At 48.9% G+C, this 27,355-nt stretch overlaps 1 protein-coding gene across 7 annotated transcripts in view; it reads left to right on the top strand.

The window, feature by feature from the left end:
- Positions 1 to 27,355, top strand: part of KLHL13 (kelch like family member 13) — a 1,461,558-nt gene that overhangs the window by 1,350,890 nt on the left and 83,313 nt on the right. The window contains exon 1 of one of the 7 annotated variants that reach the window (XM_083595403.1): positions 26,853 to 27,053. The exons of 1 other annotated variant lie outside the window; for it this stretch is intronic. The gene's annotated coding sequence lies outside the window, so the exon portion shown is untranslated. Of the gene's footprint in view, positions 1 to 26,852; positions 27,054 to 27,355 lie in introns of those variants that run through there. 5 more of the 7 variants (XM_083595404.1, XM_083595410.1, XM_083595402.1 and 2 more) reach the window with 5 other exon arrangements.

A 27,355-nucleotide genomic window follows, 5' to 3' on the forward strand; every position in this document is an offset into this window, starting at 1 on the left:
TGCAAACATGTGCATATTAGGTACTAGGAGGAACGCTGACTAAAATACTGACGAATTTTCACAAGGCCTTTATCATATTTTTAACAAAATGCAAACTGTTCTATACATTTTCACATGGAAAGAGGTGAGTGAGCAGAAAGTACCCCTAGTGGGACAGTGAGCCAGTGGCACAACCAAGGCCATCACTTGTGAAGTCCCGAGGCTGCCTGGTCTTCAGTGCTTGGAGTGATGTTCTCCTGCACCAGCTGATGCCCTCCAGATGCTTAGGACTACAGTCCCCACCAGAGCCCCTCATTCATTTAGGTGTTCATGCTATGTAATCATGTACACGCTGAATAACAACAATAAAATGGATGCCAGGGCCATTATCAGCAATAAAGTTTTCTTATTTGCAGATAACACAAAGCACTTTGGAGCAAAAAGTGACCGAGGAAGGGTAACATCAATATCAGTGAGCTCCCGTTGCTCGGTCCCTGCTCCTGCCAACCTAGTAGTTCAAAAGCACGTCAAAAAGTGCAAGTAGATAAATAGGTACCGCTCCGGGGGGAAGGCAAACAGCGTTTCCGTGCGCTGCTCTGGTGTCAGTGTTCCATTGCGCCAGAAGCGGCTTAGTCATGCTGGCCACATGACCTGGGAAAACCATTTGCAGAACAGACAAACTCCGTCTCCCTCGGCCTGTAAAGTGAGATGAGCACCGCAACTCCAGAGTCATTCGCGACTGGACTTAACTGTCAGGAGTCCCTTTACCTTTATGAAGATTAAGGCACACCTCAAAAATCAAAATGATTTTACAGTCATCCTTTACAGACTGTCCTCGGGTCTGGTATTGGACCACTTCAATCGGATATTCCCTGCCGACGTAGACAGATCCTCCGAGCTGGAAGGCCCACCACTTGCCCCCTTGACCCGTGCCCGTCCTGGCTGATTAGAGCATGTACAGATGAGGTGCGCCCCCCCCGGGTGAGATCATCAATCAGTCCCTTGGCATGGGGACTTTCCCAGGAGAGTTGAAGGAAGCAGTGGTGCATCTGCTCTTAAAGAAAACATCTCTAGATCCTTTAAATCTATCCAATTATCGCCCAGTTTCGAATCTTCCATACCTGGGTAAGGTAATTGAGAGAGCAGTTGCCGAACAGCTTGGTAGGTTTCTGGATGACCCATTTCAGCCTGGCTTTTGCCCTGGTTACGGGACTGAGACAGCTTTGGTCGTCCTAACAGATGATCTCCATAGACAGCTGGATCGAGGCGGGTCGGGACTGCTGATTCTCTTAGATCTGTCAGCAGCCTTCGACATAGTTGATCACGAACTTTTGGACCACCGCCTTGCCGACGTAGGGATTCAGGGCGCAGTTCAACAATGGCTGCACTCCTTTATCTCAGGTCAGGGACAGAGGGTGGCGCTAGGGAGGGAGTTGTCGCCGTGGCACTCCTTGATGTGTGGAGTCTCGCAGGGTGCAATCCTTTCCCCGATACTTTTAAATATCTTTATGCATCCCCTTGACCAGATTGTCCAGAGCTTTGGGCTGGGTTGTCATCAATATGCTGATGACACCCAGCTTTATCTGTTGATGGACGGCCGCCCTGACTCGGCCCTGGACACACTGACCAGATGCTTGGAAGCTGTGGCTAGATGGCTGCGTGGGAGCCGGTTGAAGTTAAATCCTTCGAAGACAGAGATCCTCTGGCTGGGTCCGGATGACATGGGGTTGAAGGGCCAACTCCCATCTTTTGTGGGGGGCTCAATTAGTGCCAGCGCCTTCTGTCAAGAGCTTGGGTGTAACCTTCGATGCCTCCCTTTCCATGGAGGCGCAGGTTGCACCCACAGCAAAAGTGGCATTTTTCCATCTCCGCCATTTTAAGCAGTTGGTCCCTTACCATTCTCACCCTGATTTGGCCACAGTGATCCATGCGACAGTCACCTCCAGGCTTGATTATTATAACTCGCTCTACACGGGGCTGCCCTTGAAGCTGACCCAGAAACTCCAGCGGGTGTAGAATGCTGCAGCGAGGCTCCTTACGGGGTCCTTGCCATGGGATCACATTCATCCAGTGCTTTACCAACAGTAATCCTCCAGCCTCTCCTGCAGAGGCTCAGGGCAGAGAGGCGGAGGGAACTAAGTTCTCACAGGAGGAGTGCTTGCCTCCAGGCCAGGTGAGGCGAGTCACCTGTGGACCAGGGCCGCCCTATGCCTCAGAGGAGATAAAGGCCAGCCCACCCAGTCCCAGGTTGCGGGAGCAACATCGTTGGTTACCTGTTCCTGCAGGCACCCTGTCCTGCTTTCTGCCAGAGTTCCTGACCACACTCGACTCCGTGCCTTGGACTCGGCTTCAGCCTCGGACCGGACACGGACCACGCCTCATGGTAACCCCCTCTCCCGGGAACAGCACAGGTACATTTGTAGTCTGCGCAGATGCGGACCGAACCATTAGGCTTGACAGGTGTGACGATCGGCGTTTCCCAGGGGGCATTAGGCACAGCTCCAGCACTCCTTGCTCCATAAGCTGGTCCAGTTCCTCGCCTATATGGGGTTTCAGGGTGGATGGGAGCCGGCGGGCCTTGATCCTGACTGGTCGTACTGCGGGGTCAAGCTGTAGGGCAATGGGGGGGCGTATACTGTCCCAATTTCCCATCAAAACCCCCCGGAAATTCCTTGCATGTAGCGTCCACATCCACTTGTAAGTTAGTGCGGTTCACCCCAGTGATGGCTAGCTCCAGTGGTCCAAACCATGCCAATCCCAGTAGGCTAACGTAGGGGCCCTAGACCACAAGCAAGTCCATTTGCCACGTCCGCCCTCACTGTCACAATTCAATACTTCCCCTTGTGAAAAGCTTCTGCAAATTGGGTCTGAGGTGTCCACGAAAGACTGATGTTGTGAGTGGATTTTACCGTAGTGGAGAGGAAAACTTCACTATTATTATTCATCCAAGGAGCTTTCACCCACGGTGCCAACTTCTGGTGGTCTTAACTATATTATTTGTGTGTTAAATGATATGTTATTTTAAGAATCATATAATCCTTGGCCTGAGGAAAGTATGGGTCAGAACAAACGCTTGAGAGACTTTGACGAGCCCCTATCATCCCCTAAACCAAAACTATCAAGGTTGGTGCCACACCGGAATAGAAGAGGGAGTGACAATGCGGAGCATTGCTTTGCGGTGGAAACCCAAAATCGCTTCCTACCTCTAATTGATTTAGAAGCCACTCCAACTCTGACGACTCAAAATCTTTCAAAAGTAAAGTCTGTAAAGGAGAATACGAAAGAAAAATTCTCAACACAGGATGATGGTTTAACATCTGATATGGGGGAGTTCCCCAGTTGTGAGCAGTTACACTTAGTAATTAAGACCCTTCACTGTATCTTTAAAAGGCTGGATGAGGTATCTTCACAATTATCCAATATCCTGCTGAAAGTCGAAAAACTTGAATCAACAACACAATCTTCAGTTTGTGAAGTCAAAAACTTATTGCCTCACCCCAATTCAGATAAAAGAAAGGAGACTAAAATTAAATACCGTATTTTCCCCTCTATTACACGCAGATTTTTTCTCCTAAAAAGTAAGGGGAAATGTCTGTGCGTGTTATTGAGCGAATGTGTGGTCCCTGGAGCTGACAAGCGCGAGTGAAGGCAAAAATCAGGCAAATATCAAATCGTCCGGAGAAGGGAGGAAAGGAGGAAGCTGCTGCTTTCCTGCATTCTGCCTCAGGGTCTTACTGCCCACCCGCTTCTGTTTCCTTACTGTGTTTGCTCAAACGGAACAAAGAGCAGAGAAAACCCCTCCCCTCCAGGCAAGCAGAGCGTCCTTCCTTCTAAGCGTCTGGGACTCGAAGGCAACATGCAGGTTGGGGGGGGGGAGAGAGAGAGCTGGTTGGCTTGTGGGGGGGGGACTTTTGCCTTCCTTTCCTCCCTCCGGTAAAACCCCTCTCCTGCATTCTTAGCCAGCTGCTTCTCTGCACACCCCTCTCCTTGTCGCTTCTATGTTTTTCCTTCCCTCCCCACTTTAAACGTGGTTACAAAGCACGGATCCACATGGATCCTCAGGATCTTTGCATTGAGTCACCCCAAATTCACCATCAGATCACATAGCATGTCCATGGCTACAGCCTGCACCAAAAAAATCACGCACCCACTGTTGCCTGGGGCTGCAATGGTACAAAAACGTGGTTACAAAGCATGGATCCACATGGATCCTCAGGATCTTTGCATTGGGCTACCCCAAACTCACCATCAAATCACATGTCTGTGGCCGCAGCATGAAGCACAAAAATGATACATCCACTGTTTCATTCAGAATTTTTTTTTCTTGTTTTCCTCCTCTAAAAACTATGTGCGTGTTATGGTCAGGTGCGTGTTATCGAGCGAAAAATACGGTATATCTTAAATTCCCAATTGAATAATGAGATATTAACTCTGCAACCTAAGAAAAGTTGCCTTTCTGTCAGGTCGGAAATAGGAAGATGGTCATCGCTAGAACGGGCTAAAGACTGTTTAAGCAAACTTTTAAAAATTAAGAAACACCAGATTGACCTATATGCGGTGATGCCCCTGTTCCGACAGACCAACTTATTGAAGGTGATACTTGCGTTCCACTCTGAAAAGATACCATCTATTATTGTTAGGCGGAAAACGCTTTTGTCCATGGCCGATATCGTAGCAACGAGGGTTTTTGCAGATAGCAAGATCAAACCCCTTCTAAATAGGTGCCTGGGCGGTGAGGACATTAGGACAAGAGACTCTGCCTTACTTCAAAATATTGTCAGGCCCCACTGCAATGATTCTGCAGTGTGCCATTCTCGACCAATCTTGATACCCTCTCAAACAGCCATATACGAGGACAGAAACCTGCAGACTGCCCTTGATGAAAGGGAACTTACTGATTCGTTCAGAGCCCTCCCTCCGAAAGAACAGTCGGTGATGATGCAAAGATTTGACACGCTTAAATCGCAGCTTTTGCAAGTCCAACACAGAGGGGAAGATACTAACGATGCTTCAAACAACCCCACTTGGGTTCACCAGACAGAAGTGGTCGACCTTCTTCAGCTCAGCCCCACTTTGAAAACAAAAACCATCCTGCAAGACTCAAATCTTCAAGTTGTTTCTGCCCCCAGTGCTATTCCACGAGACAACCAGGCTCTGCCATGGTCATCTACATCCATCGACCAACACACCTAAGGATGAAACTCTGATTTCCCTGCCTGACTCAAATCCCTCTTTAACTCACTCATCTATGCCAGAGCTAGAATCTTCTCCAGTTTCGACCAGATATAAAAGTAGTCCACAAGTGATGCCCCTGAGAGAGTCTTCCACAATTACCGCCCCCGTGATGTCCCCTCAACTACCTTTTTTAAAGGAAAATGTGAATGTTACACTTCGGGACCCGTCGTCGGAAACGATTGAAGACCCGATGGGACGCATCAATAAAATCATCCTAATCCCTGATGATAAATCTGCTAGAGGGTTTCCTCCGACGGACTTAATTTCTCCCTCTTTGGGTATTTCTCTGTCAAGTTGTACAAAGAATTTCGAAATGAAGAGACTACCTGTTCAGGGATCTACTTCTAGTAGATCATCCTCGGTGTGCCAACAGTCGAACCAAATTGTTAAAAAATTTAATTTGGAGGGCTCCTCACAGTTACCATCTTCCCAATGTAAAATAACTGATTTTTTTGTTACATCTTCTGTGTCTTCCAGAGAGTCTGCCCCTCCTTCGCTTTAACTGTTAAAAGAACAATACAGAAGTCCCCAGCTAGCAGTCCTAAGTTGGAATATTGCTGGCTTGAAAAGGAAAAGATTAGATCCCGAATTTTTGTCCTATATAAATTCTTTTCAGATAATCCTTTTGCAAGAAACATGGGAAGAAGATAAAATAGATATAAATGGCTTTGAACTGATATCACTTCCAGCTAGTCCCTCCCAAAAAGGTGGCCGGTCCAGAGGTGGTCTTGCAATCGCCATATCGCTTAAAATGAGCGCTAAACTCTCGCTAGTTCAGACTTTTCCTCCTTTTGCCTTTACAGGTCTGATTTCAAGGGAAAAATTATCCCTATTAATCACCAATGTTTATCTTCCTCCAGGTGGTCTTATATCGGACCTCCATTATAGATGGGATTCTCTGGAAGATCATTTATTGGCATGCTATGTTATGTACCCTAATATTCCATCGATAATGGGTGGTGACTTTAATGCACGTACAGCAGCCAATTGGGATGGGATAATCAAGGCCAAGTGGTGGGTACCTCCCTCCTACCCAAAATCTGATTTAATCTCTTTTACATCAAGAAAATCTAAGGACATCAGAGTGAATGAGGCGGGAGTCCTTCTTTATCAATTGGCCATTTGTATGAATTTGAACATTTTGAATGGCAATTGCCCTCCAGACGTGCCAGGAGAATTCACTCATTTGGGCACAACATCAAATAGTGTCCTAGACTACCTTCTAGTTTCAGAAGACCTATTCTCAAACTTCTTTTATTTTAAAGTAGACAATGTACAATCCAGTGACCACCTACCTCTAGCGGCCAAGCTAACGCTTGACTGGCACCCGGTTAGCGGTTCACACCCAATTCATGTAGGTTTAAATGCCGCAGCTCAAGTAAGAAGCATTAAATGGTCTATGAAACAGGCCCAAAAATACGCAGAATTCTTTCAGAGGAATATCTCCGAACCCCTTATTGTTTCAGTGGCGGAGTTGTCTGAACCAAATAGGATATTGGAGTGGTTCTCCCACCTCTCTGTAGATTTAACTAGCTTCTTTACGATGCCGACTCACCTGGTTAACCGAGATCAACCCAGGTTCGGTGCACCTTGGTTTGATTCCAAATGTAAGCAAGCTAGACTCTCTCTCTGTTGTATCTACAACAGATATAAATCTTCTGGAGCTGAAACTCTTCCCCCAGAGTACTTGCAGGCCAAAATTGCTTACAAACAGGCACAGAAGTCAGCCAAGCATGAATGGCAGCTAAGACGTTGGCAAGCGCTGATTGCTGCCTCTAAGCTTTGCAGCTCTCGTGGTTTTTGGAATTTAATCAACAAAAGATCGAGGAAATACCCATTGACGGTTATACCAGCCCCAACATGGGAACAATTTCTAATAAAATTTTCTCCCAGACAGTTATCTCTAACATTCATTCTGATACTCTTTCATGTCACTTGCCCATATGGCCAGATACTGACCCGGAGGAAATAGTTGATCTAATTGCTAAACTGAAAACTGATAAAGCCCCAGGGCCCGATCTGATCCCGGCGGAAGCTATTAAACAACACCCAGCATGGTGGGCCAAAATTCTTGCAAAAATCTTTGATGCAATTAATGCCACGGGCCAGATACCTAGATCATGGAAGGAGTCTATCATAATTCCTATATATAAAAAAGGACCACCAGAGGACCCAGGAAACTATCGTAATATCAGTTTATTATCAATCATCGGAAAAATCTATACTCGCTTCCTGCTAACCAGACTAACCCAATGGGCCGAAGATTCCAATCTGATAGGCCATGAACAGGCTGGGTTTAGACCAAATCGTGCTTCTACTGACCATGCAATAATTCTATATCATTTGGCGCGGAAGTATTCTTCCCCCACTCATGGTCTTCTATGTGCCGCTTTTATAGACCTGAAGGCGGCTTTTGACAGTATCTCTAGAGAGCTGCTATGGGAAAAATTGGCAAAGTGGGGCATAGATAAAAGGCTGTTGTGGCTTATGATCAAATTACATGAGGGGACGGCCGCTAGGGTGAGGTTAACACCTGAGGGCGATCTCACAAACTCTGTACCAATAAATAAGGGGGTACGACAAGGGTGCATCCTTGCCCCCTATCTCTTTAACCTCTATATTAGTGACATGAGAACTCCCCTAGTTGAGGCCCAAACCACCATTCATGCACCCAGGCTTGCAGACTATCGCTGCCCCTTACTATTGTACGCTGACGATGCGGTGATCCTCTCATATTCAAGAATCGGTTTGAGGAGGGCCTTTAAGATCTTCGCGTTATATTGCCAAACAAATTTACTTACTATTAACCATTCCAAATCTAAAGTTCTAATTTTTTCCAGGAGTTGTAAATTGTATAGGTGGGAACTCGAGGGGAAGCCAATTGAACAAGTCTACAAATTTCAATATCTAGGAATTTATTTCCAGCATAATATGGGATGGAAAGCGCATATCACATATGTAATGGGAATTGGGGTTGCTTGTGCGTAAATTCCAAACTGCTCCCAGCTGTTGGGGTAGCTAAAACTTTCCCTGATTTGACAGCCCTTACAAGGCGACTGTCTCAGTCACTGGCAGAAACCGTCAGTGGGCGTTCCCTAAACTTCTTCCAACATAAAAGCTGTTTGACGCCAAGTCTCCTCCTAGCCTCCCTGCGCGGAAGTCTCCTGCGCAGAGTGGGCATGGCCAGCGGAGGTCCTGGGCTCTCCCCGCTGGACCCTGTGGAAGGGTCTTGGAGCCCTCTCTCCGAAGACCTTCCCTCCTCCCCTTCTTTCCTGGTGTCACGCCGATTTCCTTCCCCAAGGGAAGTGTTCTTCCTCTCCCTGCTGGTCCCTTCTCCTGCATCGTTGGAGAGCCCTACCTCCACTCTGGGCTCTGATGTCAGTTCCCTGACATCCACCTCCCTCCCAGAACCCCCCTCACCTCCGTCCCTTTCCTTTGGCGGTGATGCATGGAATCCCCGGAAGGAGCTATCCCCATCCCCTGAAGATTCAAACATTGCTCTCCACCTGCTACTATCTCTTCGCACCGGGTAATCTTCCCAGTCCGATTCCTCTCCCTCAGATACCTCTCCTCCCTCCTCTTCGGAGGCAGGAAACCCCATAAAATCTTCTTCCTCATCTGTGGTGCCAAATTGCTCCTCCCAGAACCTCGCTGTTGGTTTGGGCTTCCTTGGGAACCTGCTGTGAAACTCCCCCCGGAGATACTCATCCCTGATTGTTTCCGCAGGAACCCACGTGTTTTCAGACTTGGGTTCCCCCTCCCAAGCCACCAAATACTCCACCTGTCCCCTTCGCCATCTTGAATCGGGTATTTCCGTGGCTTGACTACTAAGTTCCCTTTACTCTACGTGTGGGTGTGTGGGGACCTCTCTCTCTCGCCCTGGAAATTCCAGTCCCTCCCTATATGGTGAGAGTAAAGACCTATGGAACACCGGGTATAGTTTCATATTGGTCGGCAACTTGAGCCTAAAGGCCACGGGATTAACCTGCTGTGTCACCTCGAAAGGTCCCAGCCATCTTGGCCGCAACTTCTTGCAACCTCCCTTGAATGGTAACCCTTGAGTTGACAACCACACCCGGTCTCCAACCCGTATGGTTTCCCCTTCCCTACGGTGCTTGTCTGCCTGCCTCTTGTACACTTCCTTGGCCCGTTCCAAGTTCATCTTAAGCTGTTGGTGTAAGGCCTCCATTTCTTCCACAAACTGCTCCGCTGCCGGTACACTCCACCTCTCCTCCCCTTCCCCTGGGAAGGCCCTGGGGTGACACCCATAATTGGCCATGAACGGGCTCATTCCCGTGGACACATGTTCCGCGTTATTGTACGCAAATTCAGCCAGCGCTAGTTTCTCCACCCAATCGTTCTCTCTTTCGTAGACATAGCAACATAGGTAGTGTTGAAGTATGCTATTAGCTCTTTCTGCTTGTCCGTTGGTCTCTGGGTGTCTGGCCATCGAGAAGCTCACCTCAACGTCCAGCAGGCTCATGAGCTTCCTCCAGAATCTGGAAGTAAATTGCCTGCCTCTGTCGGACAAAACCCTCAAGGGGGCGCCATGCAACCTGAAGACATGACCTACAAACAGCCTAGCTGTTTCCTCTGCTGTCACTGCATGCGAGCAAGCAATAAAATGGCACATTTTGGTCATCAAGTCAGCTACCACCATGACTGCTGTTTTCCCCCTGGACTTGGGTAAATCTGTCATAAAATCAATTGATACCACCTCCCATGGTCTTTCTGGTGTGGGTAAGGGTTCCAGTAACCCCGCGGGTGCCGCCCTCTCCCCTTTAGCTCGCTGGCAGCGCTTGCACCCCCGTACGTATTCCCTCACATCTTCCCTCACCTTTGGCCACCAGAACTGCCTAGTGACAAGCAACATGGTTTTGTGTTGACCGAAATGTCCCGCCGTGGGGTTGTCATGAAGTTGTTTGAGTATCCTTCTCCTCAAGTCCCCTTCGGGTATGTACAACGCTCCCTTATAGTACAAAGCCCCCTCCTTAACCTCAAAACCCCCCTGATTTTCTCCAGCATCTCGTATCTCCCTGATTTTAGCTTGGGCATACTGGTCATCCCTTGTCAACCCGGCTAGTTCTTGTCTCCCTACCAACACTCCCCCACACACCCATTGGTCTTCGGGTATGACATGACGTACTTCCGGCACTTCCTCTCCTTCCAAGTACTCAGGTTTGCGAGAGAGAGCGTCTGCTCTGACGTTTTCCTTCCCCGGCGCGTACCTAATCTCAAAAAAAAACTTGGAAAACTCCTGTGCCCATCGCACCTGTCTTTGGTTCAGAACTCGCGCAGTCCTCCAATATTCCAGGTTCTTATGGTCCGTGCACACCTGGATCTTGTGCTGTGCACCTATTAGAAAATGTCTCCAGCGGCGAAAAGCCTCATGGATTGCCAGCAGTTCCCGGTCATACACCGTGTAGTTTTGTTCTGACTTGTTCAGCTTCCTTGAGAAAAAGGCGCACGGCTTCCACTCTCCCCGATTTCCCGGCTGGAGCAATACGGCTCCCACCGCTCTGTCTGATGCGTCTGTCTCCAGCCTCATCGGTTTCTGCAGATCCACGTGTAAGAGTTGCTCTTCTGAAGCGAAAGCCCTCTTTAGCTTCTCAAAGGACTGTTGAGCCTCTTCCGTCCATTCAAACTTCTTCTTGCTGCTGAGGCAATCGGTTATGGGTGCCGTTAAGTGGGCGAAGTTCTTGATGAACTTCCTGTAGAAGTTTCCAAACCCCAGGAACCTCTGCACGTCCTTCCGATTCTTGGGAGTCTTCCATTCTAGCACTGCCTGCACCTTGTCTGGGTCCATGGCTAAGCCTTTGTCCGACAACCTGTAACCCAGGAACTCCACCTCTCGGGCGTGGAACTGGCATTTCTCCAGTTTGACCCACAGCTGGTGCTCCTGCAGCCTTTTCAGCACTTCCCTGACGTCCTTTACATGCTGCTCTTCGTTCTCCGAGTAGATTAGCACGTCGTCCAAGAAAGCCACGCAATTCTTGTACAGTAGGGACCCCAGCACGTGGTGCATGAAAGCTTGAAAGGTGCTTGAGCCTGATTGTAATCCGAAAGGCATAACTAAGTACTCAAAGGCCCCCAGAGGGGTGAACATGGTGGTTTTCCATTCATCCCCCTCCCTCATCCTTATCAAATTGTACGCCCCCCGAAGGTCCAACTTGGTAAAGACCTTCCCTTTCCTTACTCTGGCCAAAATGTCGTCAATCCTGGGCATTGGGAAGGTCACTGGTTCCGACACAAGGTTTAACGCCCGGTAATCTACGACCAGTCTGGGCTCTTTGGAGTCTCTCTTGTCCACAAAGAACACTGGACTACCCCCCACCGCCCTCGATTCTCGTATGAAACCCCTCTTCAGGTTCTTGTCAATAAACTTCCGCAACTCCTGCATCTCTCTGTCCGACATGGCGTACAGCTTACCCACCGGCAGCTGAGCCCCTGGGAGTAGGTTGATCTGACAGTCAAAGGGTCTGTGAGGGGGTAGTCTATCCGCCTCCTTCTCACTTAAGACTTCTTCCAGGTCGGCGTACTGAGGTGGTACTCTCCCCTTTTCTCCTACCGCCATCCCCGCCACCCTGGCTACTGCCATCCTCTGGGGTTCCCCCCCATGGCAGTGCTCTACGCAGTGGGCTGACCCAAAGGTGACTGTCCGCTGGTGCCATCCTACTACTGGATCGTGCAGTGCCAGCCAACTCATTCCCAGTATGATTGGTGGTCCTGCTAGTGTGGCTACGTGAAAAGCAATTGTCTCAGTGTGTCTGGAAACCCTCATTTTCATGGGAAGGGTTTGGTGGGTCACTTCCCCCCCCCAGAAGTTCTCTCCCATCAATGGTCGTTACTTGCAAGGGGTGTGCTAGAGGCACCACGTGGAGCTGGTGTTCTAGCGCAAAATCCCTGCTAAAGAAGTTGCAAGAGCTGCCTGAATCCAGCAGCGCCTTCACCTTAATTGGGTGTCCGTTGGGGAGTTCTAGTACCACCTCTATGGCTATGGCTGCCCGGGGAGGGTCTGGTTTGGGCACTTTTACTGGTTGCTCGCCTGGCTGCTGTGCCCACTTTCCTGCAGCCAAGCATTGCCGTTTCCCTGCTCTTTATCTCGTTGCTCCTCACTCCCCACTGCCCCCACCATTCCTTGCCACGCCTCTTTCTGAGGGCAGACTCTGGCAAAATGTCCCGGCTGCTGGCAAAGAAAACATTTCCTTTTCGTTTTTCCCTCCTTCTTGCGAACTTCGCTGGAGTTTGAAACCCCGCGCGCGCGCACTCCTCCAATCTCCATTGGTTCCGCGGGCGGCGCAGGTTGCTCCGGCACGTCCGGAATGCGGTTGTCATACCAACGCTCTGCTCTCCCTTCCCGCCTTTCTAGAGCTCGCGCCTCTTGCCGTACTCCCACAGCAAGCGCCATTTTGGTCAGCTGGTCCATCGATTCCGGGCGGGGCGAGCGGGAAAGTTCATCTTTTACCCAAGGGGATAAGCCTTCCTCAAATAACATTTGCACTGGCTGTGAACCCAGTTCCCAACCAAGTTTGTGGATAAGCATCGCAAAACGCGACCAGTACTCTCTCACTGATTGGCTCCCTTGTTTGCACCCCATCAGTTCTTTGCGCGTCACGCTCTGCTCCACATCACTCGAGAACATATGGTCCATTGCGCTAAAAATTTTTCTCAAATCCTTCAGGGCAGCATTCTCCGACACCATTAAGGGTCTGATCCAATCTCGGGCACCCCCTTCCAGATGCCCTACCACATAAGCGACTCTCTCCCCATCGTCCACAAAGTCACCATACTGCAGGTCCAGCGCATACTGCACTTCTGTCTTAAATGCGTTATAATCTCTGGGATTGCCCCCAAACTTCTGCACTAGTCCCGGTACCTTCCTTGCGATGGGGGTGGGCTTCCCCTGGGCATCCTGAGTCTGCCTTTCATCCAGCCGCGCCGCTAGTAGGGCCAGTTGCTGCTCCAAATCTCTGTTTCTCTCCTCCAGAGTTGGTCCTCCCCTGGCCCCCTCTCCAGCGCCTGCTCCTCCGGTCTGACTCATGATGCTGCCCCTTGCTGCTCTGCCGACAAGCAACTCAGAGGACTGACGGATTGCTGTAATGGGAATTGGGGTTGCTTGTGCGTAAATTCCAAACTGCTCCCAGCTGTTGGGGTAGCTAAAACTTTCCCTGATTTGACAGCCCTTACAAGGCGACTGTCTCAGTCACTGGCAGAATCCGTCAGTGGGCGTTCCCTAAACTTCTTCCAACATAAAAGCTGTTTGACGCCAAGTCTCCTCCTAGCCTCCCTGCGCGGAAGTCTCCTGCGCAGAGTGGGCGTGGCCAGCGGAGGTCCTGGGCTCTCCCCGCTGGACCCTGTGGAAGGGTCTTGGAGCCCTCTCTCCGAAGACCTTCCCTCCTCCCCTTCTTTCCTGGTGTCACGCCGATTTCCTTCCCCAAGGGAAGTGTTCTCCCTCTCCCTGCTGGTCCCTTCTCCTGCATCGTTGGAGAGCCCTACCTCCACTCTGGGCTCCGATGTCAGTTCCCTGACAACATACTTACAAAATAAGGGCAAAGCCCTTATCTACGCTCTATTACGCTTTTTCTTTACAGAGGGGGCTATGCATGTTCCTTCTGCCTTAAAAGTTTATAGTGCAAAAGTGGTTGCAACTATGGCCTATGCGGTCCCTTTATGGGCCTCTGGTGACATTGCAAAATCTTTTTCTCAGACGCCTTTTGAAACTACCCTCCTGTGTAAGCAACTCGGCTATTCGCTTAGAACTTAAGACCCCCTCCTTAGAGATCCTGATGTGGAGACATGCCTTTAATTACTGGCTGTCCCTTTGGCATAAATTGCCCAATTACCATCTTATTCAGTGCCTTTGGAGAGATGAATTTACCAGCCCATGGGCAACAAAAATCCATTCCAAACTGTTGTCTTATGGAATCTCTCCTTCCGATATACTAAATTTAGATCTAATTACAGCAAAAAAGGTCATCAAACAAAGATTGGAGGAGGTTGATTTGCAACAAAATCTTACTACAGGTGGAGGTACATGCTCCCCGATAAATCAGGGCATTACATTTATGTCCCAGATACCTTGATATCTGTCTACCTTATCGGTTGCGTCGCATAGATTCGCTTTTGTTAGAGCCAGATTTAATGTGTTCCCCTCAAATGTGCTGAGCAATAGATTTTCTAACGGTAAAACCTCTGTTTTATGCGCATGTGACAACAAATCAATAGAATCCCTTTATCATATCTTGTTTAATTGTCCTTTATATATTGTTCCCCGATCAAGGATTCTGGGTTCAATCATTTTGGAAACTGTTGCTAAACCACCTGAATTACATCTAGCCTATCTACTCCAGGACATTGACTCTTATAGAACATTACAGGTTGCCAGATTCCTTAATTCAGTTCTTTCATATAAAAGACTTCATGGAATGCTGCATGACTATTAAAAATCTAGTAAACTCTATCCACCATCTTTATAGTCAAGGCCACAATATGGTACATCTAGAGATTGTATGTAACGTGAAGGAGATTATGCGTTGAAATATTTTAGTTGATATTTTAGAATGTAAAACGCTATTTTATTTATTGATTGGTTTTACCTTGTGTTTACCCTTGTGGGCTTATAGCCGAATAAAGTATTATCTTATCTTATCTCTATGTTGGGGTGGGGCAGCTGGTATACCTGGCACACTGTGCTCTCCGTCGATTTGCCTTGGTGCGATGGGCCCCGGGACCTGGGGCTCTTGGATCGGTCATCCGATGCCTAGTGTCGGGTGGGCCGAGCCCGACACACTCGGGCGATGTGTCCCGATTTTCTTCACTGCCTGCACTCTGCATTGCAGAAACGGTGGGTCCTCCTCTCGTGACTCTCCCCGCAGCTTGCGCAGTTCCCTCCTTCTTGTCGAGGCAGCTGTGGCCTGTGCGCTGCTTGAGTGCACCGTTGTACTTGGTGCACCTCCTCCCTGTCAGATCCTGCGTCATCGGCGAGGTCTTCGTGGTGGACCCTCAGTTGGGACGACGGGCTCGGCTGTGCCTCTTGCGTCGACCTCTCAGCAGATTCCATTGCCAGGGCCTCCTCCAGAGCGACCTGAAATGTTAGGTCCTTCTTGGCGTAGAGGCGTCGTTGCAGCTTCTCATCCTTCAGGCCACAGACGAGGCGGTCACAAAGTATGTTCTCCAACTCTGAGAAGTTGCAGAACTGGGCAGCTTGGCGGAGAGAGGTCACAAACCCAGTTATGGTTTCCCCAGGGGTTTGCCGCTTTGCGTAGAAGGCATTTCAACGAGCCACCACCGAGGGCTGCAGCGAGAAGTGCCCCTTCCATTATTATTTTGTAAGGAACAGTAGCGACGTCTTCAGGTGCAAGGAGAGGCTGGGCGATTTCGAATGTCTCCTCTCCGTAGACGCTGAAGAATATTGCCCTCTTCTTGGTGTCATTGGTGACCCCTTTGGCTTCTAGGAGGAAGGTGAAACGGGAGGCGTATGCTTCCCAGTCTCTTGATTCTGGGTTGAACTGTGAGAAGCTGCTGTTGGTTGCCATTCTGAGTTCCTTGGGTCCCGGAGCTGAAGCCTGGATACACGGTGCGAGGCAGTGGTGCGGCAGGTGGCGGTGCTGTGCTGCTGTGTGTGGCGGTCAGTTCAGCGGGATCCCACCTTCGTCGCCAGTGAAATATACTCAGAGTCGAGTGTGGATTTCTTGCTCTTTATTCAGGTTATAGTAGCGAGGAATGGAAGTTCCCCCAAACTGTCTGCTTTATATACATTATTTACACAATGGGCCGCACGTGATTGGCTAATTCCGGGATTCTCCTGTAGGCCAATCAGGCTGCAGATTCACTTCCACCTGGAGCTGGATTGGGTGGCTCCTGCGAACCAATCAGACTGCTGCATTCTGAATCCTATTGTTCTAGGACCAATCAGACTTTGTGGGTTACCTCCTGTCAAGCATACCAAGAGAAGAGATCTGCACTGCCAGGAGCTAAGGGCAACACCTGGGAGATGACCAAGACACCCTGATTGAGGGTGCACATCGATCTTGGTGGCCCCTTTCATGGCTGGACCTTTATGGTGCTGGTGGACGCCTATTCCAAATGGCTGGAGGTGGCCCTGATGCCCTCCACCACTACTGAAGCTGTCATCCGGGTGCTGCGGGGCCTGCTTGCAACTCAAGGGTGTCCTGATGTCCTTGTCTTGGACAATGGACCTCAGTTTACATCAGGCACCTTTGAAAGGTACCTCCTGGGGCTGGGCATCCGCCATGCCCTAACAGCACCATTTCACCCGGCCAGCAATGGGCAGGCCGAGAGAATGGTGCGTTCAGCAAAAGAGGCACTGGCGCGCCTGGAACAGAGGGACTGGCACGAGCAGGTCACTGAATACTTGCATGTGCAGCACATCACAGCACATCACATCATGTAGCCACAGGGCGGAGCCCGGCCGAACTGCTAATGGGCCGCGCCGCTGCCTCCGGTCTCTGCTTGACCGGCTGCACCCGGACTCTGGTGTGGCTGAGCCCCCGGGCTGTACTAAGGCGCCACGGTCCTTTATTCCAGGGGATCAGGTTTTTGCCCAGAACTTTGTGGGGGACATTCCTTGGGTGCCGGCCACGGTAGTGGGAGTCACGGGGCCCCGTTCATACCAGGTGGCACTTGAGAACGGACACTTGTGGCGCCGGCACATAGACCAGCTAAGGCACAGGGTTGGGGATTTGGACACTACCACTGTGCCCCCAACTGTGGCCCCAGCTCTGGAGCGGTTGCTAATGGAAGGCGAGGTTTCACCTACATCTTCCTCACAAACTGCGGGCATGGAGCCGAGCCAAGCCTTTTCAGTGGATCTGCCTGGCTCTCCAGAGACTTGGACCACCGCCATGCCTGACCGTCCGCTGAGTCCGCTCGCGTTGGTTCCTTCGACAGCAGTGGAGCCAGGGAACTTGGGCTCAACGCTACATTTGGTCACAGCCAGAATCGGGCAGCCACCCGGATTCTGGTACTGGCCCTTGGCAGTCTGAAAGGGTTTCCAAGCGCTCAGCTTATTTAACGGACTATGTTCACCGGACAAACTGCACATGTAAAGCTGTATGGTGAATAGGGTCAATTAATATGCTTATGTGCCTTACTGAAACCAATAAGGGTATTGCTGTATGTAATGGAACCACTATGATTGTAACTAATGCCTTATCTCGGTGGGGAGGGGTGTTATGTATGAAGTTCTCTCCCCCCCCATTTTGTTTATTAATTTTCACATTAATCACATACAAAAGAAACAAGAAAAAAAGAAAAATGAAAAACATTACAATACACAAAAATAAATAAAAACACATAAAAGAAAATTTTAACTTCCAGATCCTGATTTCATTACATTGATGACTGACTTCAAGTCCCCTCTAACTGAATTTCATTTTAACACCTAATTAGCAGTTCTCCAAATTTCTGATAATATTAACTTCTTTCATTTACTAACTTCTTCTCCATTTTTAATATTCCAATCCTTAATATTTATTAACAACCTAATCTTATTCTATCCCTAAGCCTAATTTTTACTTCCAAGAAATTTCTCTTTATCTTATATTACAGTATTTAGCCAAATATTCTTTAAAGTTATTCCAGTCCTTTTGTGTCTCCTCTTCTTTCTGGTCGCGGATTCTTCCAGTCAGGTCAGTCAGCTCCAAAAAATCCATCATCTTCATCTGCCATTCTTCTATTGTTGGTATCTCTTGTGATTTCCAATTTTTGGCTAATAAAATTATTGCCGCTGTAGTGGCATACAAAAACAATCTAACATCTTTTTTTGGGCAATTCCAATCCTTATGTATTAAAGTTCTCACCCTGGCCACCAGGGGTATTGTGTATATACCAGTAGTTTTCACTCAGGTCCTCATAAGTTAATTTCGGTGGGAAACCCTGTTGTTGTTACAATGTTGACAGCGAACTATAAAAGCAGGCTGACTGAGCTGTTCAGTTCAGTTCAGTTCCAGCTTACTATAAAGAACCATTTGGATAAATCTCTGTGTCGACTGCTATGTCCGCCCACAACTTAATAAAACTCCTTTCCACATGCAACAGCAGTAGTGTGCATTAGCAGAAACCTTTTGCAAAGTTTGGCATTTTTTGACCTTTGCACAAGATCTTTGGGGTGGGGGAGGGGGAGGGAGAGGATGGATTCATCTGGGGGAAAATTCTTATTTCTCTGGATTGTTGATTTTGTCTACCTTTTCATGGCAAGGCGGGCTGTAGGACGGAGGCAGGACTGCTGATGTAACATAACTTCCAAGGGTCCAGAAATTGTGGGATGTCCCTATTTCTTTTAGGTATCACAATTTCTAATGGTGCCATGGAAAATTCCACTTTCAGAAACAAGCTGGACGCTTCTCCTTGCTCTCTGCCTGGAGCAGCCACAGAGATTCCATTCTTAGAGCAGAAAGGAAGGCTGGGGAGAGAGAAGCTGCTTGGAAAGAACAGTTTCATTTCATGCTGATTACTCTTTTGCCCTATAGTACGCACTTTTTCCCCTCCAAAAATGAAGGGGAAATGTGTGTGCATCCTATGGGGCGAATGCAGGCTTTCGCCGACCCCTCTCGCTCTCCAGGCTTCAGGAAGCTATCCGCAAGCCTTGGGAGCTCCGCGGGAGTTCCTGTCGGGTTCCCAAGGCTTGTGGACAGCAGCCTGCAGCCCAAAACCCGGAGAGCGCAGCAGAGCACACCCCGGGCTTTGGGCAGCTCTCCGCAAGCCTTGGGAGCCTGATGCGACTTCCCGCCGGGCTCCCAAGGCTTGCGGATAGCAGCCTGTTCTGGGGGCTGGGGTCGGGGGAAGCTCGGGCTTCCACTGCCCCAGCCCTGCGCCTGGGGGGGGGATAATTTTTTTCTTTATCCCCCCCGCCCCCAAACTAGGTGCACCCTATGGGCCAGTGCACCCTATAGGGCAAAAAATAAGGTATTTTCTCCCTTTCCCACTTGCTCTTGATTATGGTGGAAAGGGAACTTTGCAACCACTTTGTCTTGACATTTGCTAAATGTCCCACTCGGGGGTACTGTCTGCTTACTTATCCATGTTGAAACAGTTTGCATTTAAAAAAAGTTCTTGTGAAAATTCATCAATAATTTAGTCGGCATTCCTCCTAGTACCTAATATGCACATGTTTGTAAAACAATTTGAGGAGAAACTGTTGAGCAGAGAAGCTTTGTCTTCCTTGCTTCAGGCCTTTATTTATTTGTTTTATTGAATTTAAACACTGCTCCATACCCGCAGGTCTCAGTAGTGGGTCTCTGTTGGAATCCAAGGCTGTGGCTATGGAAGAAGCAAGACCCTTTCGGGGTGTCAGGGATGTGAGCCCTTTCATCATAGGCTCAGGTTGTATATATGTGTAAATAATCCACATATATATAAGACCACAGTCTCTGCCATGCCTCATTTACAAAATGAAACAAGGGCCTGGGTAGGTGCTTGGACCCCTGGAATCTCACACTGCTTGAAGAATGGGGTGTGCATGAAACAGGGTTGCTGAAACAAAGAAGGGGTGCAAAGTGCTCCCAAGGGACCCCTTCTAATTGAGTGGGTGGACAGGAAAATGACAAGTGCACTTCATTGTAAACAATTGTGATGTTATGCAGGTTGGGTAAAAAAAAATATTAATTTCACTCATGCATTTATGGCATATGTGGCAATGACTGACCAGGAAGGGTTGCTGTGGATTGCTCATAAGAAGCTGCCTTATACTGGGTCTGGACTTTGGTGCATGCAGCTCAGTACTGTATTGTCTACACTGACTGGCAGCAATGGCTTTGGTTTCAAGCAGCAGGTCTCTCCTTCCAGCCCCAGCTGGAGATACCCTTGAAGACTGAACCTGGGGCCATCTGAATCCCAAGCAGATGCTCTGCAACTGAGCTGTGGTCTTTCCCGAAATGCTGACTCAATATAGCAGAGGAAGAGGAAGAGCACTGCCTTCGCCAGCAGGAGCACAGAAACTCCTCAAAGGGCTGGAGAAGGAATGGTCCCATTGTAACCGCAGCCAGATCAGGATACTCCACTTTGGATTGCTCCATGACCCAGCAAGGACTCGGCTGCAAAGAGAGACCAGAGTCCAGAGCACCCTGCTGAGCTTGTGAAGACCACTGCTTCCAAGTTACAAGGTCTCTTTATTTTTCAAAAACAGGAAAGAAAATCCTGAGTCTGCAGGAATGGGGGCTGAAAACAGCAAACAAAAAAAGGTTTCCTCAGCCAAGTCAGACACTTTGTGGCTTGTTTCCCTGTTCAGTTCAGGGAGTAGCTCAATACACCTTACTCCCAGGTAAGTGGAGGGACGATTACAGGCAGCAGTGATCACCACCATCCTTAGCAAGGCCTTTGGGTGTCAGAGTACAGGATATAGTCAACACAACTCCCTTTCAACAAGCTTCAAGAATCTCCTTCCCAATCAAACCCAATAGTTTTTTGAAAACACAATCACCCTCTTAAGACCAAGATTAGCATATCTATTTCACATGCTGAGCAAGACCAGAGTCTGAGTTTTGTTCACTGGTATTGTCTACCATCATGATGGTGGATTTATAACGATTACCATTGTTATTTTCTCCACTGTAATTTGCATGTGATATTCAGAGATCAGGAAGTGAGAAGATGCGAGACAGAGACTGGTCAAAGAGTGGCCAGGAGATGACATAAAATGAAATGGGAAAAAAAAGTTTATAAATATTTTTATAAAAAGACCAGAAAGCTTTCTCTTAGGAATTTTAGGACTAGCTGTCCCCCGGATCAAAGGATTTTATTCCTTTATGCAATTACAGAAGCCCAGATGTTATATGCCGAGAAATGGAAAGAGAGAACAATACTAACAAAGGAGGAATGGCAGATGAAATTGATGGAATAGGTAGAGTTAGCAAATTTAACTAATATAATAATAGAACAAGAAGAAGGAGATATTAAGGAAGAGTGGAAAATGTTTGTAAAATATTTGAAGAATATTTGTTGTTGCCTGGTGTTAATTGCCTCTGTATTCTGTGGGAGAGGAAAGGCTGGGAAAGGTAAGGCAATGTCTCTTGATTTTTTATAACAGACCCTCCAAGTGTCCCTGTTTTCCAGGGACAGTCCTGGATTTGCAGAAGACATCCCAGTTTCTGATTTGATCCTGGAATGCCCCACTTTTCCTTAAGACATCCCTATGTTGGACCATTTCGATCGGATACTCCCTGCTGATGTGGATAGATTCCTCCAAGTTGGTAGGCCCACCACCTGCCTCCTTGATCCGTGCCCGTCTTGGCTGATTAGGGAGTGTCCAGATGTCGCGCGGACCCCCCTGGTTGAAATTATCAATTTGTCCCTTGACACGGGGACATTCCCAGCAGAACTGAAGGAAGCAGTGGTGTGTCCACTCTTAAAGAAAACTTCATCAGATCCCTTAGACCTATCCAATTACCGCCCAGTTTCAAATCTTCCATACCTGGGTAAGGTAATTGAGAGAGCGGTTGCTGAACAGCTTGGTAGGTTTCTGGAGGAAACATCAGCTTTAGATCCATTTCAGTCTGGTTTCCGTCCTGGTTTTGGGACCGAGACGGCTCTGGTTGCCCTAACAGATGATCTCCGTAGACAACTGGATCGAGGCAGGTCAGGACTACTGATTCTTTTAGATTTGTCAGCAGCCTTTGACATGGTCGATCATGATCTTCTGGACCACAGCCTCGCAGACGTGGGGATACAGGGCATAGCCCGTAACTGGCTGTGCTCTTTTATCTCTGGTCGGGGACAGAGGGTGGCACTAGGGAGGGAAATGTTGTCGCGCCACTCCTTGGTGTGTGGAGTGCCGCAGGGCGCAATTCTCTCCCCGATGCTTTTTAACATCTTTATGCGCCCCCTTGCCCAGATTATCCGGAGCTTTGGGCTGGGCTGTCACCAATATGCTGATGACACTCAGCTCTATCTGCTGATGGATGGCCACACCGACTCGGCCCCGGACACACTGACCAGATGCTTGGAAGCTGTGGCTGGATGGTTTCGTGGGAGCCGATTGAAACTAAATCCTTCGAAGACAGAGGTCCTATGGCTAGGTCAGGATGGCATGGGGATGAGGGACCAACTCCCTTCTCTTGCGGGGGCCCAATTAGTGCCATTGCCTTCCGTTAAGAGTTTGGGTGTAATCCTTGACGCCTCCCTTTCCATGGAGGCGCAAGTTACAGCAACAGCCAAGGCGACATTTTTCCACCTTCGCCGCATCAAGCAGTTGGTCCCTTACCTTTCCTGCTGGCCCAACCTGGCCACAGTGATCCATGCAATGGTCATCTCCAGGCTTGACTATTGTAATTTGCTCTACGCGGGGCTGCCCTTGAAGCTGTCCCAGAAACTCCAGCGGGTGCAGAATGCAGCAGCGAGGCTCCTCACGGGGTCTCTGCCATGGGAGCATATTCACCCAGTGCTTTTCCAGCTGCGCTGGCTCCCGGTGGAGTACAGGGTCAGGTTCAAGGTGCTGCTTTTGACCTTTAAAGCCCTTCACGGCCTAGGACCCTCGTACCTACGGGACCGCCTCTCCCAGTATGCCCCACAGAGAGCCTCAAGGTCCACATATAGCAACACCCTAGAGGTCCCGGGCCCTAAGGAAGTTAGATTGGCTTCAACCAGAGCCAGGGCCTTTTCAACTCTGGCTCCGGCCTGGTGGAACGCTCTGCCTCATGAGACCAGGGCCCTGCAGGATCTGATTTCTTTCCGCAGGGCCTGTAAGACAGAGTTGTTCCGCCTGGCCTTTGGCTTGGAGCCAATTTGATTCCCTCCCTCCCTCTCTTTCTTTTTCTTTTCCTTCTCCTCCTGCGATGAGGCTACATTTTAATATTTTAATGTTTCAATATTTTAATGTTGTACTTTAATTTTGTTTTTAAGTTGCAATCATTCAACTTGTTTTTATTATTGCTTGTAAGCCACTCTGAGCCCAGCCTTGGCTGGGGAGGGCGGGGTATAAATAAAAAATTATTATTATTATTATTATTATTATTATTATTATTATTATTATTATTATTATTTTCACCAGAGAAATGCTGGAGGGTATGAAGTTATGTGACCCCCATTCCAAGGATTTGTTGTTGTTTAGTCAATTAGTCATGTCCGACTCTTCGTGACCCCATGGACCAGAGCACGCCAGGCACTCCTGTCTTCCACTGCCTCCCGTAGTTTGGTTAAACTCATGTTCGTAGCTTCTAGAACACTGTCCAGCCATCTCCTCCTCTGTCGTCCCCTTCTCCTTGCGCCCTCCATCTTTCCCAGCATCAAGGTCTTTTCCAGGGAGTCTTCTCTTCTCATGAGGTGGCCAAAGTATTGGAGTCTCAGCTTCAGGATCTGTCCTTCCAGTGACCACTCAGGGCTGATTTCCTTAAGAATGGAGAGGTTTGATCTTCTTGCAGTCCATGGGACTCTCAAGAGTCTCCTCCAGCACCAGAATTCAAAAGCATCAATTCTTCAGCGATCAGCCTTCTTTATGGTCCTGCTCTCACTTCCATACAGCACTACTGGGAAAACCATAGGTTTAACTATAAGGATCTTTGTCGACAAGGCAATGTCTCTACTTTTTGAGATGCTGTCTAGGTTTGTCATCGCTTTTCTCCCATGAAGCAGGCATATTTTAATTTTGTGACTGCTGTCAACCATCTTCCATGATCATGGAGCCCAAAAGGTAAAATCAGTTACTGCCTCCATTTCTTCATGCAACCTAAAGTCAGACCTGCATAGGGAAGGTTTTTATTGATTCATATTTTATTATGTTTTTATATCTGTTGGAAGCCCCCCAGAGTGGCTGGGGCAATCCAGTCAGATTGGAGGGTATAAATAATAATAATAAAATCATGGAATAGGGCATCCCTATTTTCATCAGAGAAATGTTGGAGAGATTTTTTATAGGCGGGTTTATTGAGTTCCCTCTGATGGCCAGAAAACTGGTTCTGAAATAGCACAGTTCAGAGAGCTCAATGATCTCCCCCCACCCACCCACTTGAAGAGCCATAGGTTACTCCTTAAGTAAGAACTAAAAGCCTTTCATAACAACCTGGAGTTAAAGACAGCATGTGGATGTTCTGCATTTCTAGGTTTGCCAGTTCTGGTCCCTAGGGAATCACTGTTGCTCAAGCATGTGGACGTGCAACAGGGGACCCTTTCACCCACTTGAAAAGGAGCGCACAGAAGCTGTCTTTAAATGTGCCAGGGGGCCCATAGGTAAGCGATGGGCAGAACCTGAGGCAAGTGGGCAGAGCAGTGGGTATAAATTTTGCCTTTGTATGGTGGGCTACCTTCTCCACCAGTGGGTCTCAGAGGGCGTGGCAGGAGGAGGACACAAGGGCAATTCAAGAAACATGTAAACATTTCAGTGTTCATCAAAATAATAATATTTTTTTAATATACAACTAGAAACAGTGTCCATGTATCTCTTCAAGAGCTTTGTCATTCTCCATGACTTATTATTGTGAACAGGGATTTCCAACTCTCACAAATATTTATTTATTTTAATTTAATTTATATACTGCCCTATACCTGGAGGTCTCAGGGCAGTTCACAGAACAAAATCAAAATATAAAACCACAAAATAGATAATCAAATCAAAATAAAAACAACAAACCAATACTCCCCCAAAACCCACATTTTAAAAGGGCATAGGATGTCAAAAAAATCAGCCAAAGGCCTGCTTAAAAAGGAATGTTTTTGCCTGGTACCTAAAAGTGTCTTCTTCTTCCTGTTCTTTGGCGATCCCTCGTAGCCGTGTCAGATTGTCTTCCATAAACATGGTCATAACAGTGAGTCCATAAGTGACTGTGAAAGCCAATTCTGGAACCACACGTCCTTCCACAGTGGGGACATTGGTTTCGGGGTGGGAGTTGATCATGGTGAAGGTTTGCAAAGCGTGTCTTCCTCTTAGCATGTTTCACCTTTTCGTATTGAGTTTGAGTGTCTTCAAAGCCCATGACACCTTTGTTAAAGGCTGTTCTCCAATTGGATCACTTGCAGACCAGTGTTTTCCAGTTGTGGGTGTTTATACTACGTTTTTAAAGATTTGGCTTGAGTCTTTCAACATATTTTTTGACCACCAGCATTATGCTTTCCATTTTTAAGTTCAGAATAGAGTAGCCGCTTTGGAAGACAATAATCAGGCATCCGCACAACATGACCAGTCCAAAGAAGTTGATGTTGAAGAATCATTGTTTAAAGGTGTATAATGAAGGCGCCCGGCAAACTTCCCTGGGGACAGCATTCCACAGACGGGGAGCCACTGCAGAGAAGGCCCCGTTCTCGTGTTGCCACCCTCCGGACCTCTCGAGGAGGGGGCACACGAAGAAGGGCCTCAGAAGATGATCTCAGGGTCTGGGTAGGTTCACATGGAAAGAGGCGGCCCTTGAGGTATTGCGGCTTTATAGGTCAAAACCAGCACCTTGAATTGGGCCTGGAAACTAATTGGTAGCCAGTGCAGTTGGACCAGGATCGGTGTAATAATGCTCAAACTGTCTTGCCCCGGTGAGCAACCTGGCTGCTGAATTCTGCATCAGCTGAAGTTTCTGACCCTTCTTCAGAGGCAGCCCTATGTATAACACATTGCAGTAATCTAACCTTGAGGTTACCAGAGCATAGACAACAGTAGTTAGGCTATCCCTGTCCAGATAGGGGTGTAGCTGGGACACCAGCTGAAGCTGATGGAAGGCACTCCGGGCCACTGAGGCCACCTGAGCCTCAAGCAACAGCAAAGGATCCAGGAGGACCCCCAAGCTACGAACCTGCTCCTCCAGAGAAGTGTAACCCCATCAAGAGCAGGCGACCTCCCAGCCATCTGGTCCAGGGAACCACCCACTAACAGCGCCTCAGTCTTATCCCAGTATGTTTCTGAGTACAATTTTAAGTGTTGGTGCTGACATTCAAAGCCCTCAACTGCCTCAGCCCAGTATACCTGAAGGAGCGTCTTCACCTCCATCCCGGACACTGAGGTCCAGCTCTGAGGGCCTTCTGGTGGTTCCCTCACTGCGAGATGTGAGGTTATAGGGAACCAGGCGGAGGGCCTTCTCGGTAGTGGCACCCGCCCTGTGGAATGCCCTCCCATCAGATGTCAAAGAAATAAACAACTATCTGACTTTTAGACGACATCTGAAGGCAGCCCTGTTTGGGCAAGTTTTTAATGTTTGATGTTTTATCATGTTTTTAATAACATGTTAGGAGCTGCCCAGAGTGGCTGGGGAAACCCAGCCAGATGGGCGGAGTATTAATAATAATAATAATAATAATAATAATAATTAGCTTCAGTCTGTTGGCTCTCATCCAGACACACTGGTCCAGCACTTCCACTGCCTCACCTGCAGATGTAAAGGAGAAATAGAGCTGAGTGTCATCAGTATATTGCTGACAACGCACCCTGAACCTCCAGATAACCCCATTTCATGTAGCGGTTTCATGTAGATGTTAATAGGAAAGACCAGAAAGAAAAGCTTATTTGTGTTGGTGTGGAATTGAGTTTGCCTGTCTCAAACTGGACCTGATACATTACTTTTACAATAAATAGTCGAGCATCGACGTCTCAACGGCGGCGTCGAGATTCGAACTCGCAGCCCGCTGCTCTCCCTCTAAATTCCCCCTCACGCTTCCCTCCCTTCCAGCGTCGCGCAAGCGCAGCGCCGCCATCTTGGTGACGCAGGAGGGCGTGGCTTCAGGCACGGAGGGGGCGTGGCTCCCGATTCCGGACTCGGGAGGACTTTCGAAAAGCTCCCGCAGCCGCCGAGGGGGAAGGAGGAGGCGGATCAGGTGCGGCGGATCGGGCCCCGGTCGCTCTCCCCCGCCGCTCCCCCTCGGGACCCCGGGCCCTTTATTGACTTGGCGGCAGCAGGTGGCGGCAGCCGCGGGTGAGGCGACGGCGCGGGGGGGGGGCGAGCGGGAGGCCGCTCTCTGTGAGGGACGAGGAGGGGGAGGGCCGCGGCGGCGGCGGCGGCGGCGGCTTTGTGTCCCTCTGCACCATTGGCTGGAGCAGGGAGGCAGCGTGGGAAGGACGGCGACGCTGATTGGCTGCGCGCGCTCCGGGGAGCGGGCAGGGAAGGAGGGCGATACGATTGGCTGGGCGGTCGGTCCACCTCCCTCTCTCCGTCAGGAGGGGAGGGGCGAAGGGAGGAGGGCTGGCTCCTACCCCATACACTGGCTCATGAGGGGG

This window comes from Podarcis filfolensis (assembly GCF_964270895.1).
Source record: "Podarcis filfolensis genome assembly, chromosome: Z".
NCBI classification, from domain to species: domain Eukaryota; kingdom Metazoa; phylum Chordata; class Lepidosauria; order Squamata; family Lacertidae; genus Podarcis; species Podarcis filfolensis.